Below are 20760 nucleotides of genomic sequence, written 5' to 3'. Positions count from 1 at the left end.
GTGGGATCACAAAGAGCCGGACACAACTGAGCAACTGAATTGAACTGATGTGTATTTTGCTGACCGATATAAATTTTGGTTTGGAAATATTACTATAAAACATACATTCATTATGTGAAATTTCTATAAATATCTTCTTATCATGTTTACTCTTTTGACGTGCTTTTTCCATGTGTTTTTGAGCTCACCCGTGTGGGTGTTGACCTCTGAGGTTTACCTACTTTCACTGCATTATAATATATTTGTCTCATAGTACTTAAATGATACTATCTTGCTTTTGGCTCGTTGCCTGGTAGATTTTTATCTATCCCTTGACTTTTAAAGTCTCTGGGTATTATGTTCCTGCAAATCTTGATGAGAACATGTGGTTAGATTTATCGGTTTATTTTAAATGTCTGATCTGATCTTTTTTTGTGTTATAATTGAGGTATTTAAAGTGAGTAATACGTCTGAGGGAGGGGGGAATCTGCCATCTTATTTTCTGCTTTCTATTTCTCTCTCTTTCTTTTCCTTCCTTCTTGTCTTCTTTTGGCTTCTGTCTCTCCTTGCATCTCATTCCTCCTTCCCATTTAGGACTTTTCTTTTAATTTATAATGTGATAATTTATTACATGTCTTTTCCAGTATTCTGGCCTAGAGAATTCCACGGACTGTATAGTCCATGGGGTCGAAAAGAGTCGGACATGACTGAGTGACTTTCACTTTCACCTCACTTTTTCCCATAAATAGCTCAATTACATTCTCCGTGTATTTAACAGTTCCATCTGGGGCAGCTCGTACCATATAGGGCAAAGCTGCAGTTTCTATTTTTCATTTGTGACTTGTTTCCATTAGAGGAAGTGTTTTCTCTTTTGCTCCATCCCTGGCTCCTTCCTCAACTCACCATGATAAGGCACATATAGCTCAGATGTATCCATATTGTTTTAAGTAAGGAGAGAAATGTAAAGAAATAGAGGATCTGGTCCCTCCCCCTGAGGGGCTTATTATTTAGCTTGGGAAGAGAAGTCTAAGACACATAGAGCAAATGGAAAACAGCCCAGAAGACACTAATGAAGCGCTGGAGCAGACGTTGCTGTCTCCGTGTGCTGGGGGTTGGCGGGGCGAGGGGAGAGATGGAGCTGTGTATTAGTGGGCTGAGGTTATAGGAGGGGGTCCTCTCCTGGCTCCCCTACTCATTGACTTGCACCTTCAAGGGGACTTTTCTTCATCTTTTATCCTCAGAGTTCCTGCAGCTTCAATTTCTAAGGGGAATTTATTTTAAATGTTGTTATAAGTCTAACTGAACTATGAGGTATGAAGGAAGGAAAAAAATTTTTTTTCAGATGTAGAAAGACTCAAAATATGAACTTGCCAGACTTCTTGTCTTAGGAAGTCCCATTCAGTGTGATCGAGCTAAATGAGAGCGTGAACCACGAAAAAGGATGCCTTAGACTCTGAAACCTCCTGAGAAGAACTAAAGGAAAGATTCAAGTGAATAGAAACACAGCAGGTCTAGAAAACAACTGGGTTGGCTGAGCGCCGGAGAACTGATGCTTTCGAACTGTGGGGCTGGAGAAGGCTCGAGAGTCGCTTGGACTACAAGGAGATTGAACTAATCAATTCTAAAGGAGATCAACCCGGACTGTTCATTGAGGGGACTGATGCTGAAGCTGAAGCTCCAGTACTTCGGCCACTTTATCCAAAAAGCCGACTCACTAGAAAAGACCCTGATGCTGGGAAAGATTGAAGGCAGGAGGAGAAGGGGGCAACAGAGGATGAGATGGTTGGATGGCATCACTGACTCAATGGACATGAGTTTGAACAAACTCTGGGAGATGGTGAAGGACAGGGATGCCTGGCAAGCTGTAGTCCACGAGGTCGCAAAGAGTCAGCCTGACTTAGAAACTGAACTACAAGAACAAACGAGAACAACTGGTCCAAACTGGAACAAGAAGATGCAAGGTTTTAGGAAGGAGCCCTCCAGGTACAACAGAATTCCCAAGATTTGAAACTGGCATTGAGAAGGTGATTAAAGTGCATAAGAAATACAGGAATAGAAACTTCAGAGGAAAAAAATCCTGACTCTTCAGTTAACTAACTCTGTGACTTTTTGCTAGTTGCTTAACTTTTCTACCTGGCAGTTTCAAAACTCATAATACGAGGTTAATTATAGTCCGTCTTTATAGAGCTGTCATGAGAACTAAGTTAGTAATTGCACAGTAACTACAAAAGAGCCCAGCAATTAATAAGGGTGCATTAAATGCATAAAGAAAAATGAAGTTTGGCTCTGCCCTTAAAAAGTCATATAGTCATAATAATGTTAATATTGCTTTAAAAAACTATTTAGATACAACAATTGGGCAATATACACATTTCTCAATTATGGGCACATAACAGGATGTAAGTTGTATCAGTTTCAAAAATGGAAAAGTAAAAACAGAAAGGACAGAAGCTGGGAAGCAGAAATGGGAAGGAAGGCAGGAGGGTATGGTCAAGACAAGACTCCTCTCACAAAAGGCAAAATTGGGAAATACGGTCACAAGCAGAGAAAACCAAAAACAAAGGTCTACATACAGCATTTAAAGTCACAAAGAAAGGACTTCCCTGGTGGTCCAGAGGTTGAGAATCTGCCTGCCGGTGCAGGGGTCACAGGTTCAATCCCCGGTCCAGGAAGATTTCACAAGCCAAGGGGTAGCTAAGCCTGTGTGCCACAACTACTGAGCCCGTGTGCCACAGCTGCTGAAGTCCATGCGCCCTAGAGCCCGTGCTCCACAGAGAAGCCACCACAACGCCCACGCACCACAGGAGAATGGCCCCCACGTGCTGCAACTAGGGAAAACCCACTTGCAGCAAAGAAGACCCACCACATCCTCCTCATCGTCATCAGTTCAGTCGCTCAGTCGTGTCTGACTCTTTGTGACCCCATGAACCGCAGCATGCCAGGCCTCCCTGTCCATCACCAGCTCCCGGAGCTTACCCAAACTCATGTCCATTGAGTTGGTGATGCCATCCAACCATCTCATCCTCTGTCACCCTCTTCTCCTCCCGCCCTCAATCTTTCTGAGCATCAGGGTCTTTTCAAATGAGTCAGTTCTCTGCATCAGGTGGCCAAAGTATTGAAGTTTCAGCTTCAGCATCAGTCCTTCCAGTGAATAATCAGGACCGGTGATCTCCTTTAGGATGGATTCGTTGGATCTCCTTGCAGTCCAAAGGACTCTCAAGAGTCTTCTCCAACACCACAGTTCAACCACAGCCATTAATAAAAAAATTTTTAAGTAAAGTTATGAAGGAATGAATGCAGAAATTTAAAATAGTCCTGATGCTATATCGAGAGTGGAGAGAAGAAGGAAACTGGGAATGTGTAATCCTCCATCATGCAGCAAGCCAGAGATAATGTCTAAAATTATTAACCAAGAAAGAGTAGTATATTTATGAAAAATATGAAGATAAACCCCAAAAAACTAAAAACAGAAACAAAAATGATTGAGTTAACATGATTTTGCTCTATGGAACAAGATTGCATCAACTGAAGGGTGGAACAGAAAGCTGCTACTTCTCTGGTTATAAAAACCTTCTGTATCATTTGGAAAAGTTCGGTTATTTGTATGATCTTCACTAGTGGCTCAGTGGTAAAGAATCCACCTGCCAATGCAGGAGATGCAGGCTTAATCCCTGGGTCAGGAAGATCCCCTGGAGAAGGAAATGGCACCCCACTCCAGTATTCCTGTGTGGAAAATTCCATGGACAGAGGAACCTGGCAGGCTACAGTTCATGGAGTCACAAAAGATTTGGACACTACTTAGCCACTGAACAAAAAAAGTTCACTTTGAAAAAAAATGAAAATGTTTTTGAAAATATATATTTACAATTTTTCTTGTAACAATTTTGCAGTTGTCAGGTTCTTAAGTGGTTCCTATAATTTGCTATCATTAGCATCTGAAACTGTTCTCAAATTCCTTCTTTTTTTCCTCTGGAAAGATGTATATGTATATGTATGGCTGAGTCCTTTTACTATTCACGTGACACTATCACATTGTTAATTGGCTATATCCCAATACAAAATAAAAAGATCAAAAGCAAAAAAGATAGAGAATTTTATTCAAGCCAACCTGAGGGTTATAACCCAGAAGACAGTCTTTCTTTGTTTTCAATACAGTTCCAGTTTTGGGGGGCTTTTTTTTTTTGGTTGTTTTTTGCTTTTTTTTATGACTCCTTGAAGATTAAATTTCTCTCTGATGCTGGAAGGAGGTTTTGATGTTGAACAAATATTGATAAGTTTGAAGGGGTACAAACTACTAGCTTTCCCAGTGAGTTCTCAAGCTGCAGTCTCTCCATTTTAATTATTTATTCCTTTGGTCTCTTGTTCAAGAGCTGGCAGATTTGCACAAAAATTAAAGCTTTCTAAACCCTCTAGAAACTTCCACCACAGCTGTCATTTCTCTTATACGCATCAGTTTTCTTTCTTGTTTGAGATGGGGAGGAAGTTAAGAAGAATCAAAGAATCAAGGTTTCCTTGATACTGGGAAGGAGGTTCAAGATCTTGCAAGGGTCCTCGGACTCAGTAACAAAGCTGGGTCTTTGCACATCTGAGCGCAAAGGGACGCCAGTGAAACCAAGGACACGGCTCAGTTCCCGGCTTCCTACTGAGCCATCACAGGGACCAAGGACACACTGGGGCAGTTGCACCTCCTCTTCAGTGTGCTTCTGCCAAGTGCCAGGCAAGCCTGTGATAAAAGGCATTTTCACCTGTTGAGATAGGAGGAAGTCATTCTGGCTATGCATGAGTTAACTTGAATTTTATGCTAAGATATCCTGTTTGTGGCCTATCAAGGATACACCACCATACATCTGTTTTAATTAGTATAGAAAAGGGCACGCTGATCAGAAGTAAAGAATGTCTGTGTGAAATATATAGAGGGTGGGATGATTTGGGAGAATGGCATTGAAACATGTATACTATCATGTAAGAAACGAATCACCAGTCTATGTTTGATACAGGATACAGGATGCTTGGGGCTGGTGCACGGGGATGATTCAGAGAGATGATATGGGGTGGGAGGTGGGAGGGGGGTTCAGGATTGGGAACTCATGTACACCCGTGGCTGATTCATGTCAATGTATGGCAAAACCAATACAGTATTGTAAAGCAAAATAAAGTAAAAATTAAAATTAAAAATAAATAAATAAATAAATAAAATGCCTCTCTTCCTGGAATTCCAGTGCTGGTCCTGCTTTGAGGATAAGATTTCCTTCCTAGGTGGCAAGGCCAGACCGACTGGCTGTATATGTACTGATCGATGTGGGGTGATTTTTTGGGAAATCTTGAAGACATGTATGGATTTCCCTGGTGGCTCAGATGGTAAAGAATCCGCCTGCAATGTGGGTGACCTGGGTTCTGTCCCTGGGTTAAGAAGATCTGCTGGAGGAGGGCATGGTAACCCCCTCCAGTATTCTCGCCTGGAGAATCCCCATGGACGGAGGAGCCTGGTGGGCTATGGTCCACAGGGTCACAAAGAGTCAGACACAACCAAGTGCCAAAGCACAGCACAGATATGTATCCCCAAGTTGGTTTGTTTTTGTTTGTTTTCTTTGTTTTTGTTTTGCTTGTCTGAGCTGAGTCTTCTTTGCTGCACAAGGGCTTTCTTTAGTTGTGGTGAGTAGGGTGGGGGGCTTCTCTCTAGTTGCAGTGGTCAGGCTTCTCACTGCAGTGGCTTCTCATGTTTCAGAGTATGGGCTTTAGGGCACATGGGCTCAGTAGTTTGGCTCACAGACTTACTTGCCCTGATGCATGTGGGATCTTCTTGGACCAGGGATCAAATCCGTGTCCCCTGCACTAGCAGACGGATTCTTAACCGCTGGACCACCAGGGAAGTCCCATTTAATGTTCTTTGTTCTGACAAGATACAAAATTGTGCTGGAAACCATGCTTTTCTGGAGCAGCATCTCAGAGCTCTCTGGGAAACTGACTTCTGGGCTAGTCTGTAGTTGGGCTCAGATAAAACTCTTTTGGGATTGTTCATTGATTATTTTCATTGACACTGTTCTACCACAGGTAGAATATTTGCAGCTTCCACTTCAATGAGTCTGGAGGAGTCCCATCATTTGATATGATTTTTGTCTACCCTGAGCCACACACCCACTTCCTATTTCAGACAAAGCCAGTACACAGTTTTAAAAAAGATGAGATGAAAAGAGATCACAACCTTATCCAAGTCCCTGGTTCTAGACATTTGGAAGGGCTGTTAAAACCCCTGTCTCAGTCTCTTGTTTCTTATTTTTTATGTTCTGCTTGGGGAAAGGGGTGGGGGAGTTGGGTAAGTAAGTGGGTTCTGTTACCTGCAGCCTATACACGGCCTCTCCCTAAGGAGAGTTGCTACATTTCATGAAGAAAGTTGGGCCTGTCTACAAGTCTACAGCCACTGAGTATGGAGACCGGATTCCCCCAAGAAAGGGAGAGTTGTCTTCTAGCTATAGAAGGACAGGCATTTAACCTGCAGTTGGAGCCCCTCAGTAAGATACAGGGAAACAAAGGTCACAACCTCTTCTATAGCACTTCCTCATTTATCATAAAACCATGTTCTCAGTTGCAACCTTCTGGAAATGTATATCCACCAGATATAAACTGACAGATTGCTGGCATGAGCTGGGGTGAATGCACATCTAAGCACAGAAATATATTTCCACAGAAACTGGTTTTGTAATATTGATCTTCTCCTCATTGGTACATATATACAATGGAATATTATTCAGTCATTAAAAAGAATGAAATAATGCCTTTCGCATGAGCTTCCCTGGAAGCTCAGCTGGTAAAGAATCTGCCAGCAATGTCGGAGACCTTGGTTAAATCCCTGGGTCGGGAAGATCCGCTGAAGAAGGAATATGCTACCCACTTCAGTATTCTTGAGTTTCCCTGGTAGCTCAGCTGATAAAGAATCCACCTGCAATGCAGGAAACCTGGGTTCAGTCCCTGGGTTGGGAAGATCCCTCGGAGAAGGGAAAGGCTACCCACTCCAGTATTCTGGCCTGGAGAATTCAATGAATTGTATAGCAGCCCATGGGGTCACAAAGAGTCTGACACGACCAAGCAACTTTCACTAATGCCATTAGCAACAACATGGATGAACCTAGACAGCATCATATTGACACTATCTGAAGTAAGTCAGACAGAGAAGGTGAAATATCATATGACATCCCTTAAATGAGAAATCTAAAAAGAAACTATGCAAATTAACTTACAAAACAGAAAGTGATTCACAGACTTAGAAAATGAACTTATGGTTGCCAGAGGGACAGGATAGGTTAGGGACTTTGGGAAGGGCATGTACACACCGCTATATTTGAAATGGATAACAAACAGACCTATTGTATAGCACAAGGAACTCTGCTCAATGTTATGTGCCAGCCTGGATGGGAGGGGGGTTTTGGGGAGAATGGATGCATGTGTATGTATGGCTGAGCCCCTTTGCTGTTCACTTGAAACTACCAAGACATTGTTATTGGCTATATCCCAATACAAAATAATTTTTGGTGTTAAAAAATTAAAATTAAAAAAATTTTAATAATGAAAAGCTATTTTGATTTTTTTTTAATATATTCTTCATTTCCTTTAACAAGTGTGTTGTGAATCATCTGGTATTTATTTATTCATTTTCCTTCCCCAGGAAAGAAATAATTATGTGAGCTGGACCCCTCTCTGAGCTGCACTAACTGTGCCGGCCAGTTCCTCCTCAGTCAGAGGTCACAGACTCTTAGTCTTCTCTCCACAGGAAGCTTAATCATTTGTATGCTATAACTAAAAAACAAGAACTCATAAACCAAGAGAATCTTTGGGAGCTGTCTTTTTAGGACAAAATATGACTGCTCCTGGAGAGCTGCCACGATTTCGAACAATGTTTATAACAATGAGCCCAGAGTAAAGCAAAGGAAACCAAGATTCATTTACACATGCCCTGAGAAAGAGAAACGCTTTGCCCTCATTCATATCTGAAACTGCTCAATTTTTCTACGAAATTTTTTACATAGTGGCCAATTTTCTGGCTAGAGGAATATGAACTACAGTTTTAAAAGAAACTGGTCCTCTGCTTGCTATGAATGATAGCTCCAATTATTCCAGATGCTGATTAGAAAATGGCATTCAGTACAGAACATAGCTCCAACTATTTTCTTTTTAAGAACGAAAAAGATTTCTAACTCACAGCTTTTTAAAATTTGACAGATGATTCACATATAAAATTCACCCTTTCAGAGTACAGTTCAGTGACTTTTGGCATGTTCACAAAATTGTTCAGAGGTGTAGCTTGTGCTAGATGTCAGTTCCTCTCCACACGAGTACAACATAAATGAATGAAGAAACGAAAAACCAGAAACTAAAGAGGCTGGTTACCTACAGGGGATGGGCAGGTAAAGAAGGTGGGAGGGGGACGGGAATAGGGCAGCAGAGATGAAGTGGGATAACCCTTTTCTGGGTAACCACGTCAAAGTGGACAGGAAAGAAAAGAAATAACCTACATAAGTTTGGATACCCGTGCTTTGACCTGAACCTGTAAAGCTAAAAACAAAAGAACTGTACACAGCTGAAGTCTAGTTGGTACATTGGCTGCTCACAGAAGTATGGGTTAGCAATTCTGAAAGCATCCTGTGTACATACTAGGAGTGAACAAATAAGTAAATACATTGTAGAAACCGAGAGCTCACTTTTTCATTGTCTGAAAAAGAACTTAAAATAAGACAAGTGGGAAAGCTAGAATTAAACCTCATGGAATTGGATTAGAATTAGAAGTATCAGTATGAAGTCATGGTTTTGATGGATAATGATGGATGGATGTACATGTATACAGATTCATTCATGTGTATAAGTAAATATACGTATGTCTCCTCTCTTTACTAAAGGACCCTAAAAGCAATGAGAATCCAACAGCCAGGAGCTTGCCTAAAACAGATCTTTTCTAAATACCATTCTCCAGTGAAAGAACCTAGGGCTTCTTGAAGAAGAGGTTAATTCCGCACAGATACTCTTCAAACAAGCCAGTCATGAAAACCAAGAGAAACCTGGGGCACTTCTCCAGTTAGCCAACCCAATAGTTGAGGCGTTCTCTACAGAGTTTGTTGTATGTTGCTTTGTCAAACAAGACTAGGTTGTTGAGCTTGTCACAAACTCTGCCTTCAGACTTCTTTTTGGCCTGGCCCCTGGATTTGTTCACTGGGTCTTTGTCTTTCTTGGCCGACTTTCCAGCATCTTTCTTCCTTCTTGTCATCTTTGAGTGGCACAGTGAAGCTGAAAGAGCAGATGCCACCTCTGCCACCTTGCTAAGATGTTGGTCCAAAAGGCTAGTCTTCTAATTTTAGAGGTAAGGAACCCAAAGGTTACATTTTGAGTTGATTTCCAGAGGCCTCACAGCTATCAAGGTGCACAACCAGGATTTTATTCCGCATCAGCTCAGCTACAAACATGTCTAATTTCTACATGTGATGTTACTACATCACATCCAATTTCTATGTAACATTTTTTTTTTACGCTTGAGCTTCTTCTTTTTGAAATAGCTTCATAACATTTTGATTTCTGATTCATAATTTAAGCCTTTCAGAAATGAGAGTGGCCAGTCTTTTCACTCCCTCTGAGGTTGTGTGGAATGGCAGATCTTTCTCCCGAGAGCAGACTGTAAGGTGAAAACGTGGGGCGGGATACAGCGTAGACCTCAGTGGACAAAGACTAGAGTCCCACGTCAGCCAATTCCTAGCTGCCACTTAACATTGCTGTGACTCAGTTTCCCCGCCAATTAAATGGAGGTGACAATCATACCTACCCCACAGAATTGTGTGTGTGTGTGTTCAGCTGCTCAGCCATGTTCAACTCTTTGAGACCTCATGGATGGTAGCCCACCAGGCTCCTCTGTTTATGGGATTCTCCAGGCAAGAATACCAGAGTGGGTTGCCATTTCCTCCCCCAGGGGTTCTTCTCAAGCTAGGGATTGAACCCTCATCTCCTGCTTCTCCGGCACTGCAGGTGGATTCTTTACCACTGGGCTGCCATACAATTTACATACAGAATTGTGAGGAAAATTCAATAAATCAACACATAAAAAGCTTTTAGAGGACCTCCCTGGTGGTCCAGTGGCCAAGACTCTGTGCTCTCACTGCCGGAGGCCCAGGTCTGATCCCTAATCAGGGAACTAGACCCACATGCTGCAACTAAAAGCTCACATGTGTCAACTATAAGTTGTCATTTGCCATCTGCCTCTGCAGGAATTCCTTGTGACTCAGCTGGTGAAGAATCTGCACGCAATGCAGGAGACCTGGGTTTGATCCCTGGGTTGGGAAAATGCCCTGGAGAAGGGAAAGGCTACCCACTCCGGTATTCTGGCCTGGAGAATTCCATGGGTCCATGGGGTCGCAAAGAGTCGAACATGACTGAGCGACTTTCACTTCGCTTCGCTTCACTTCTGCGGGAGCTGATTTCTGTGCTGCTGCAGCTCTCGACCTCCAACACGCCCTGAAGGGAATTCAGGAGTGGGGCACTCTGTGTTGGCAGAGTCAGGTCTTCAGAGAGTTAAATATTTTCGGGAACTGATTTTCTGAGCCCAATCCTTGCATTTCCTTGTCTCTAGAAAAGTACTAAATCCCTTCATGGGGGACATCAGCTCCTTGTGACTAGAAGAAAACTTTTGCCAATCAGGCAACTTTTGCCTGATTGAATGAACTCCCCCTTCATCAAAACCACATGTATACCGACTGTCCCCCCATCACTGTGGAGCAGCTTCTCAGCACTATCTGAGGTGCTATCTCCTGGGCTACAGTCCTCATTTTGCCCCAAAGAAAACTTAACTAGCAGCTCTCATGTTGTGCATCTTTTTAAGTTGACACATACCACCACTAAAGATCCCACATGACCCAATGCAACCAAACCCAAAATAAATAAATACTTAAATTAAAAAAAAAAAATTTTCGTACAGTGCCTAAAGTATTCCCACATGGCTCAGTGGTAAAGAACCCGCCTGCCAATGCAGGAGACAGTTTCGATCCCTGGGTGGGGAAGATCCCCTGGGAGAGGAAATGGTAACCCACTCCGGTATTCTTGCCAGGGAAATCTCATGGACAGAGGAGCCTGATGGGCTACAGTTCATGGGGTTGCAAAGAGTCAGACACGACTTAGCAACTAAATAATAACAACAATAAGGGAAAACAAATGAGTCCAAAGAGGCAGAAGAAAACAAGCAGTGTCTGATTAGATACAGAATTCCTGATAGCTTGTTTTCTCTTAACACTACCGAAGCTCCCCAGTTTAAAAATGGCAATAAATACACACTAAATCTTATTTATTGAGTTAAAGGGTAAAATTTTAAAATTGCTAAGTTCTGCCTGGCAGGTAAAATCAATCAAATTATATAATGAATCAAATCTGTTTTCACCTTAAAAAGATACGAGTGTACGTGATAAAAGGTAGGAGAAGGAACACTTTTTTTTCTTTTAATAGTTTCAGTTTCTAGGAAAAAGAAACATACTTTGAAAATTCTTCTGCCTGGATTTCATTGGCCAATAAAAAACCGCTGAGTATGTACTTTGACTAAAACAAACTGCAATTGACTACACTTCTTTCCTGAGTCTTTCACTTCTAGTGAGATTCTCTAAGCCACAAGACACAGCTGCCCAGAACCTATTTCTTAACTGTAAGTACTTTGAAATGAAGCATTTCTTTAAAACTTATCTCAGCACTTAACAAAGAAAGTTCTCTTTAAAAGTATTTGATTTCCTTGTTTCTATTTCTCAACTATAGAGAAATGTTTTAATTTGAGGTTCAGCAGAAGGACCAATGTTTTTTTGTCTAATTGTTTTAACTGTAGTAAATTGAGTCATATTCAACATGTGCTAAGCATGTGTGAGGTGCCACACTTTTCATAAGGTAGTCTTGAACTACTGCTTTCAGCAGGAAACATATATTAGTCTTTGTGTCTATAACGGGGTCATGAATTTCACTGTTTATTTCATACATAGGTATGTTTACTTGTGCTGGTCTAATGTCTTTGTATTTTGTAAACATTTTGCTTGGTTTTTGAAACTTGAGTTTTGAAACTATTCTACTTGAAAACAGAAGATGAAATTTTGCAGTTTTAGCTAAATTATGAGAATAATGAACGAACGAGAATAAATCTTGAGAATCCTTGAATGTGAATTTTTGGTAAGAAAGTAAGGAAAACAGACTAGAATGCTTCAGACTTAAATTCTAGTGCTTTATTTATATGTGTGAAGAAAGAGACCATTTCTCACTATACATTTGTGAGCTTTCAAGATGAGAAGTTATGAGATGAAAATGCTTCCATCCAAGTAAAAAAAAAATTTAACATGGATAAACACCAGAAAGAAGAGGAAAATTGAAGCGATATATTGTTTAATATTAATGAATTAGTGTAGTGTATTAATACTATTAGAAAGATAAGGGGCTATCCTTTTCAAGATAAGGGGCTATTCTTAGAAAGATGACATGTTCCAAGACTGGAAAGACAGGTATAATATTAATTGTGACTATTAGTGAATGAAATGAGGACGTTTAAATGGTGAACCAAATCCTGCAAGGTTTCTAGCCATTGAGATCACCCCATGAAAGGAGTCTTTTGCAGACAGGAGTCCCAGTCTCTCTTCCAAGCCTCTCCACCAAGATCCTCACTTCAATTCCTCCCGCCTCCATTCTACCTTTTTTCCTGAGTGGCCCCCGTCAACTCTTTTATCACTCACTCTGCTCTGTGGGATCAAAGTTGGCAAGAAATGCAACAACCGTGTAGTCACTCAGTGTTGGGCAGAGTTGCTGATCATGGGAAGGGAACTACAGACTCTCTTGAACCTCCGCTACCTTAAACACAGACACTTCACACACTGGGCACCCAGCAGTGTTTGCTAAAGTGGGTTCGATCTGCAGGTATGTTTGAATTTGTTTTCAGTTCTGCTGGGTCTTCACTGCAGCACACGAGCACTCCTTGTGGTTTGGAGCATGGACTTGTGTGACTGCAAGGCGGATTCCTAACCATCAGACCACCAGGGAAGCCCTATGTCAGCAGTTATTCTTTTTATTTTTAAAATTTTTACTTATTTATGGCTGAGTTGGGTCTTTGTTGCTGCACAGGTTTTCCCTAGTTGTGGCAAGCAGGGGCTACCCTCTAGTCGTGGTACACGAGCTTCTCATTCCAGTGGCTTCTCTTGAGGAGCTCTAGGGTGCGCGGGCTTCCATAGTTGCTGCATGGGCTTAGCTGCCCCTTGGCATGTGGAATCTTCTTGGACCACGGGTCAAACCCGGGTCCCCTACATTGACAGGTGGATTCTTAACCACTGACCACCAGGGAAATCCTACAGTTATTCTTAACAGACGAGAAATAAAAATGCCCAGAGATGTGGGTTAAAAATGTCCGTGGTAAAGTCACTGATGCTCCATTCTCCTGAGATGCACGGGCACACAGCCCAGGGGTGAGCGGGGCTAGTTCAGCCTGCGCTCCTTGACCAGCTGGAGGTCCTGGCATGACTGCATCTACCTGGAGAAGAGGAAGGCATTTTTTTTTCAGATTCTCACCAAGGTGGGTCTATGAAGAAGGGCTACATTACTCTACATGACAGCACCCTACGGCAAATGGGGCAGCAGGCCTGGGGGGCCTCAGTCAGATTCCCGGACCTCAGCCCAGCCCACCTAAATCACAATCTCCGGAGATAGTGCCCAAGAATCTACATTATAAACAGCCTCTCCGAGCGGCTTTTACGCACTGAAGCATTGAAGAACACTGAACGGAGGAGACAGGCTTATAGACAAGGTCCCAGAAATTCTTAGGAACGTTGCCAGGCACTAAAGTGATTTCGGGGAAGTTGTCTTTTGTTATCTTGCCCTCAACTCCTGCTGTTGATCTTTAACCTTGAGGGGTTACAGTTAAACACCGTCAGGGACTTAATGGCTGAAGCAACGAGATTTGCAGTTGTTTGGATGTTTTGTGTTTGTTTTTCTTTTATATTTTATTGCAACCTAAAGGATCCCTAGCGGAGAAGGCAACAGCACCCCACTCCAGTACTCTTGTCTGAAGAATCCCATGGATGGATGGGGGAGCCTGGGAGGCTGCAGTCCATGGGGTCGCTAAGAGTTGGACACGACTGAGCGACTTCACTTTCACTTTTCACTTTCATGCATTGGAGAAGGAAATGGCAACCCACTCCAGTGTTCTCGCCTGGAGAATCCCAGGGACGGCAGAGCCTGGTGGGCTGCTGTCTATGGGGTTGCGCAGAGTCGGACACGACTGAAGCGACTTAGCAGTAGCAGCAGCAAAGGACCCCTAGACTTGTGAAATGCTATTTAAGCCTCAGAGAAGCAAGCGTGTTTGTTTTCTCTCCCACTTGATGACTATCAGAGAGTTGAGTAAGAACTTGAATAAGTTCTTGAGTAACAACTCTCATGTGAGAAGATGTAAGATCTTTTACAGGATAAGCTACATTGGTCAAAAAAGAAGTCTGGGATGCTGGTTCTTACTGCTGTTTGCTCTGAGCCAGGCTGGATGGAGCAAGCTTCCCCGCTGCTATAGGAAACCTTTCCGAGAAATGAAATTTGAAACCTCCTGGGGACCCCACTCTCTGCTTGCTTCTCTGTGCTGAAGTCCACAGGTGCACCTGGGGCCTCACCATTTTTCATATTCAAAAGAGGAAGTCAAAAGAAATGAAAGAAACAGAAACCAACCAGAACTTTGACTTTGGGACTAAAAACTGTTTAGGCTCCTGTAAACTTTCCAACAAACTAACTGGCAGTCAGCACACAGCTGCTGGCTACAAAATATTCATATTACCTTTGGTGGACTTCAAAAGCACTGAGGATGCTCCAGTCTCTGCTTTCAGGGCTAACAGGAGCCAATCTGACTACACAAATACATGTAGTATATACTGAGTGAAGACAGTCAAAGGAAGGAAAGGATGGCTAGATAATTGCAGGCAAGTTTTTATTCTGAAATCTTCAGAAAATTATAATTAAATATTCATATAATGATATTAAAAATCACAGCATAAGTTTTCCCCATGGCTCAGTGGCAAAGAATCCACCTGTAAAGCAGGAGACACAGGAGATGCAGGTTCGATCCCTGGGTTGGGAAGATCCCTTGGAGGAGGAAATGGCAACCCACTCCAGTATTCTTGCCTGGAAAATTCCACAGACAGAGGAGCCTGGTGGGCTACAGTCCACAAGGTCACAAAGACTCAGAAGCAACTGAGCATGAGACAGTCAAACAGACAAACAAACATGTTTTTCCTGAAAGAGATCATGAGAAGCATATCAATTCATTCATTCATTTCTGAGTTTCATGAGATTCATGAATGCTAACTGTTTCCAGGCATTGGCTAGGGTCTAAGGAGAAAAATATTCAGACAGCTATAGGATAATCGGTGCAAACCTATACATTATTTTTTGGTCACTGCATTTTCTGTTTGTTTCCAAAATGGGTATTTCTTGCTTTGATTATAAAAGGAATAACTGCTAATTGTAAAACAAAGCTTTTTTCAGACAATGTACAAAATCACAAAGGTAGTTAAAAATATCTATCAACCAGGAACCTAGTGACAACCCCACTCTGCTTGGTTCTCTGCGCTGAAGAGAGAAAATGTGCAACATTTTGTATAGCCTTTCCTGGTTGTTTCGTTCTGATATCTGAAGATGAAAAGGAAAGGTAAAAGAAAGTTCAAACATACTTTGAAAAAAAAAAAAAAAGGCATTTCCTGCGATGCCTCTTCTTCCCAGGCCCCAGAAACGGGAAACCATCACTCAAAAGGATGGTTTCTGTCATGTGAGTACTGAGGTTTGGAATGTGGGCTGCCTGGCAGCCTAAGGAGTTTGGGAAAGAACTGCCACTGCTTAAGTGGTTTCCAAGGATGAGCGCTAGGCTGTGTCTGATGCACCCCAGCTGTAGTCAGGACGACACACTGAGACTAGTACCAGGCACGCTAATGGGCACCTACTGTGAGCCAGGCCCTCCACTGAGATTTGGAGATACCTCAGCAGACAAAGCCCACAAATATTCCCTGCCCTGGTAGAGCTTACATGCAGGATTGGGAGCTTCCTTTTTCTAAAATCAAGACAATTATTGTTAAAAAAAAAAAAAAAAGGTGCACAACAGAAATGGCATGACTGCAGTTTGTTGGAGAAGGCAATGGCACCCCATTCCAGTACTCCACTCCAGTCCTCTTGCCTAGAAAATCCATGGGTGGAGGAGCCTGGTAGGCTGCAGTCTATGGGGTCGCTAAGAGTCGGACACGACTGAGCAACTTCACTTTCACTTTTTACTTTCATGCATTGGAGAAGGAAATGGCAACCCACTCCAGTGTTCTTGCCTGGAGAATCCCAGGGACGGGGAAGCCTAGTGGGCTGCTGTCTATGGGGTCGCACAGAGTCAGACACGGCTGAAGCGACTTAGCATCAGCAGTAGCAGTAGCAGCAGCGGTTTGTTTACTTTTTTGTCATGAATCCACAGAAGGAATTTGTTTTGAAAGCTGTGGTTGCTTCTTGTTTATTAAAAAAAAAAAAAATAGACGTGCGCAGGAAGTAGAATCTGAGGCCAGCCTGTGTGTGTGCTGTGCTAAATTGCTTCAGCCGTGTGTGACTCTTTGCCACCCCATGGGCCATAGCCTGCCTGGCTCCTCTGTCCATGGGATTCTCCAGGCAAGAATACTGCAGTGGGTTGCCATGCCCTCCTCCAGGGGATCTTCCTTACCTAGGGATCAAATCTGGGTCTCCTATATTGGCAGGCAGGTTCTTTACCAAAGTCATGCCGCCTGGGAAGCCCGCTAAAGGGGTGCTAAAGTCAGCAGGGCCAGGAGTAGGGTGCTGGTGATGATATTTCTGTCTGTCTTACTTCCTGATCAGAAGTGAGCTGATCAGTCCACTCATCTGATGAAAACTTTAAAAAATGTATTATAAATGCCTGGTGAGGCTGGGTGACTCCTGCAGACAGAGCGACACGGGGCCAGGAAGGAGTGGGGCCCCAACCTCTGTCTCCGAGATAGGGACCAGCCCGAGTCCTGGCCTGGATACCCACCCCGTGGCCCTGAAGGTGCAGCCGCCTGGAGCCAGCCTGGCCCTGATCGCCTCTGACCCTGCCCTCTGGCTCCCCGTTGGCTGCCCCCGGCGGAAAAAGGTCAAAGTCGGGCCCCAGCAGAGAAGAAAGCCGGGTGCACAACCCACTTCCTGGAAGGCCGAGTGTGGGTGCCTTGTGAACACCGCACGCCGCGGGCACTCTCCATCCTGAGAGGCGAGCAGTCACCCAGCGGAGAACCCCACCCCGCCCTCCGCCCCGCCTTGCCTCCCCGCGGAGACCACACCTCCCGCGGGCACTGGAAAGGCAGGCGAGCGAGTTCTCAGCCCTAAAGGGCAAGGCCGAGACTGTTGCTGGGCAGAGATGGTTTGATAACTTGGTTCTGCCTAACGCGGACCTACCCGTCGGAACACACTCTGTCCTGCCCTTGTCACGGCCCCCCCTTGACCCTCCTCCCTGCAAGGGAGCCAGAGCCCAGGCAGAGAGGCAAGTTCACTTCGTTCTCTCGCCTGATGAACCTGCCCTTGAAGACAGACACCTCCTCCCTACACAAGGAGACCCACAAATAACACACGCCCACCACCACCAACACCAACACCAACACCATCCCTTCCTGCTTTTTGTTCACTTGCTAGAACCTTCTTTCGCATTGTTTCCTGAGAGATCCACAGTGGTTAGCATCTCTCTTTCATTGTAAAAAAGCAGTAAAAAGTCATTACGGCACATTGAAAAAAATAAAAAACCAAAATAAAAAGCCACCTTAATGTATATAAAAAATACAAACCTAATAAATTTTAAATAAGCTTCACCTATTCTGAATACATTTTACAGTGCTTTATACAAAAAGAAAGAAAGAAATTCTTTAGGATGGTTCCTAAGAATTATAAGGGGGAAAAGCAACCAGAGTTCAGAAATATTACAGCTATATTTACACCATATACTACTAGGATTTAGGAATATATATTTTTTACAGCTTTTGTGATAGATTGCTTTTGTATTTTTCGCTCTAAGTCCTATGGGGGCTTTTCCTTTTCCCATATTCTCTTTCATATCCTGTTTTTTATTTTTTGGAAATAATTTTAGCCTTATGAAAAGTATTGCAAAGTAACACATAGAAAGACAAGCAATAACAAATGTTGGCCACGATGACAGAAACTGCAAACAAAACCCAACCTTTTTGGAAAATAGTTTGAAGTAGTTGGAAACACTAAACATGGCTTTGATGGTATAGTGGTGAGCATAGCTACTTTCCAAAATGCTAAACGTAAGTTAGCATTTTGACCCAGCAATTCTACTTCGAGATATGCCCAAGAGAAATGAAAATACATGTCCTCACAAAAACCTGTGTGGTAGGCAGATAGTAACAGGAGCATTATTCATAGTAACAAAAAAGTAGAAACAACCTCAATATCCATTCACTGATGAATGGATAAACACAAAATGGTCTATCCACATAATGGAATATTATTCAGCAGTTTAAAAAAAGTACTAATACATGTTGTGACAAGACTGAGCCTTGAAAACATTGTGCTAACTAAAGGACATCAGTCACAAAAGATCATATATTCTCTGATTCCATTTGTATGAAATGACTAGAATAAGCAAAGCAATAGAGACAAAAAGCACATTAGATGTTGTTTGGAGGTGGAGGAGGCAAGAGGAAAGAGGAGTAACTGATAATGGATGTGGGTTTTCTTTAGAGGGTGTGCGTGAACATATTTCACAATTAGATTATGGTGGTGGTTGCGCAACTATAAATAGGCTAAAACCACTGAACTATATCCATTTGGAATGAGTGAATTCTATAGTATGTAAAATGATCAGTCCAGTGGTTAAGAAGACTCTGTATTTCCACTGTGGTGGGGCTGGTGGGGACAGGGTGTGCAAGTTCAATCCCTGGTGGGGGAAGTAGGATATAGCATGCTCCACAGGGCAGCCAAAAATAAATAAATAAATACTGCTGGCTACTATATTGTATGTAAAATGAGTATAAAATATATCTCAATAAAATATTTTTAAAATAACACACAGACTCCCCATACAGCCCTCACCTGGCTTTTCCAGTTAATATTTTACAAACCATAGTATAAATATCGAAACCAGGAAATTGATGTTGGCAAACTGCTATCAACTAATTAACCTATGGATCTATCTTTTTTTTTTTTTTGGATCTATCTTATCCAAGTGTTACCAGCTGTCCCACTCACATCCTGAGAAAGAGAAAGCAGCGCCTGCCACCTTGGAACTTGAGCGCGTGAGCTAGACTTTGGTCAGCTGTGAGCTGGCCTGGCACGCACACCAGGATGTTGGGTTTCTGGAGGGGTGGTTTGGAGATATAATTGACAGATAACATTATATTAGTTTCACTTGTACAACATAATGATTTGACATGTGTATATGTTGTGAAATGATTATCACAGTAAATCATTAACATCCATCACCACACAGTTACAAGTTTTTTCCTTGAGATGAGAACTTTTAAGACTTATTCTCTTAGAAACTATGAAATATGCAATACATGTTAGTAATGATAGTCACCATGCTGTATATCACTTCCCAAGACACATTTATTTTAAAACTGCAATTTTATACTGCTAGATAGTATAGCTTGTTGTTACTTCACCCATTTCACCCACACCCCACCCCTTACCTCTGACAACCCCCAACCTGCTCTTCATATACATAGTTTGGTTTGCTTATTTTAGATTCCAGGTATAAGCAAGATCATACTGTGTGTGTCTTGCTCTGTCTGACTTATTTCACTTAGTGTAATGATAGCTCAGTTGGTAAAAAATCTGCCTGCAATGTGGGAGACCTGGGTTTGATCCCTGGGTTGGGAAGATCCCCTGGAGAAGTGAAAGGCTGCCCACTCCAGTATTCTGGCCTGGAGAATTCCATGGATTGTATACCATAGGGTCGCGAAGAGTCAGACACGATCTTTCACTTAATGCCTTAAAGAATCAGACACGATCTTTCACTTAATGCCTTTAAGGTCCATTCATATTGTCCTTCACGCTGAGTCCTGACGCTCTCCTCTAGCACATGAACAATTTCACAGAGCATCAACATCAGCTAAGACCATGAGGGATCAAATAAAAATACTAGCACTCCATAATCAAATTTGAACACAGATGAACTTTAAACATTATCCAAGCCATAAAATATCAAACACTTCCCTTTCTTGAATAATATGAGTGATTGCTGTTTCTTTGCCTACTGCATAGTTAGACATGCTCTAGTCACCCCTACTCCATAGATGAGATTTATTAATATATCCAGTCATAGCATTGTCTCCACTTTTTGGAACACATCAGTATGTCCCACTACTGACAATTACTAACTTTGGTCACTTGACTGAGATAATGTCTGCCAGCTTATCCACTGGAGAGTTGCTATTTTTCCCTTTGTAATTAGTCAGCAGCCTGTGGGGTAATACTTTGAGATCATGTTAATGTGTTGTTTCTCATCATACTTTCGAAGTCTAGAATTAGCATCTACCCATGAGCCTTGCCTATAACAATTATTACTGTTGCCGTGCTTAGTTGCTCAGTTGTGTCTGACTCTTTGTGACCCCATGGACTGTAGCTTGCCAGGCTCCTCCATCCATGGGAATTCTCCAGGCCAGAATGCTGGAGTGGGTTGTCAGGCCCTCCCCCAGGGGATTTTTCCAAACCAGGGATCGAACCCAGGTCTCCCACATTGCAGGTGGATCTGAGCCATCAGGGAAGCCCAAGAATACTGGAGTGGAT

At 42.6% G+C, this 20760-nt stretch overlaps 1 protein-coding gene across 1 annotated transcript in view; it reads left to right on the top strand.

Moving 5' to 3' along the window:
- The window catches only part of PLAC8 (placenta specific 8), a 33743-nt gene continuing 24521 nt past the window's right edge, over positions 11539–20760 (top strand). The window contains exon 1 of the mRNA XM_005681847.3: positions 11539–11641. The gene's annotated coding sequence lies outside the window, so the exon portion shown is untranslated. The remainder of the gene's footprint in view (positions 11642–20760) is intronic.

The sequence above is a fragment of the Capra hircus genome, chromosome 6, assembly GCF_001704415.2.
Source record: "Capra hircus breed San Clemente chromosome 6, ASM170441v1, whole genome shotgun sequence".
NCBI classification, from domain to species: Eukaryota; Metazoa; Chordata; class Mammalia; order Artiodactyla; family Bovidae; genus Capra; species Capra hircus.
Note: the sequence above shows the minus strand (reverse complement) of the source record. Positions and strands in the feature narration are given on the sequence as shown.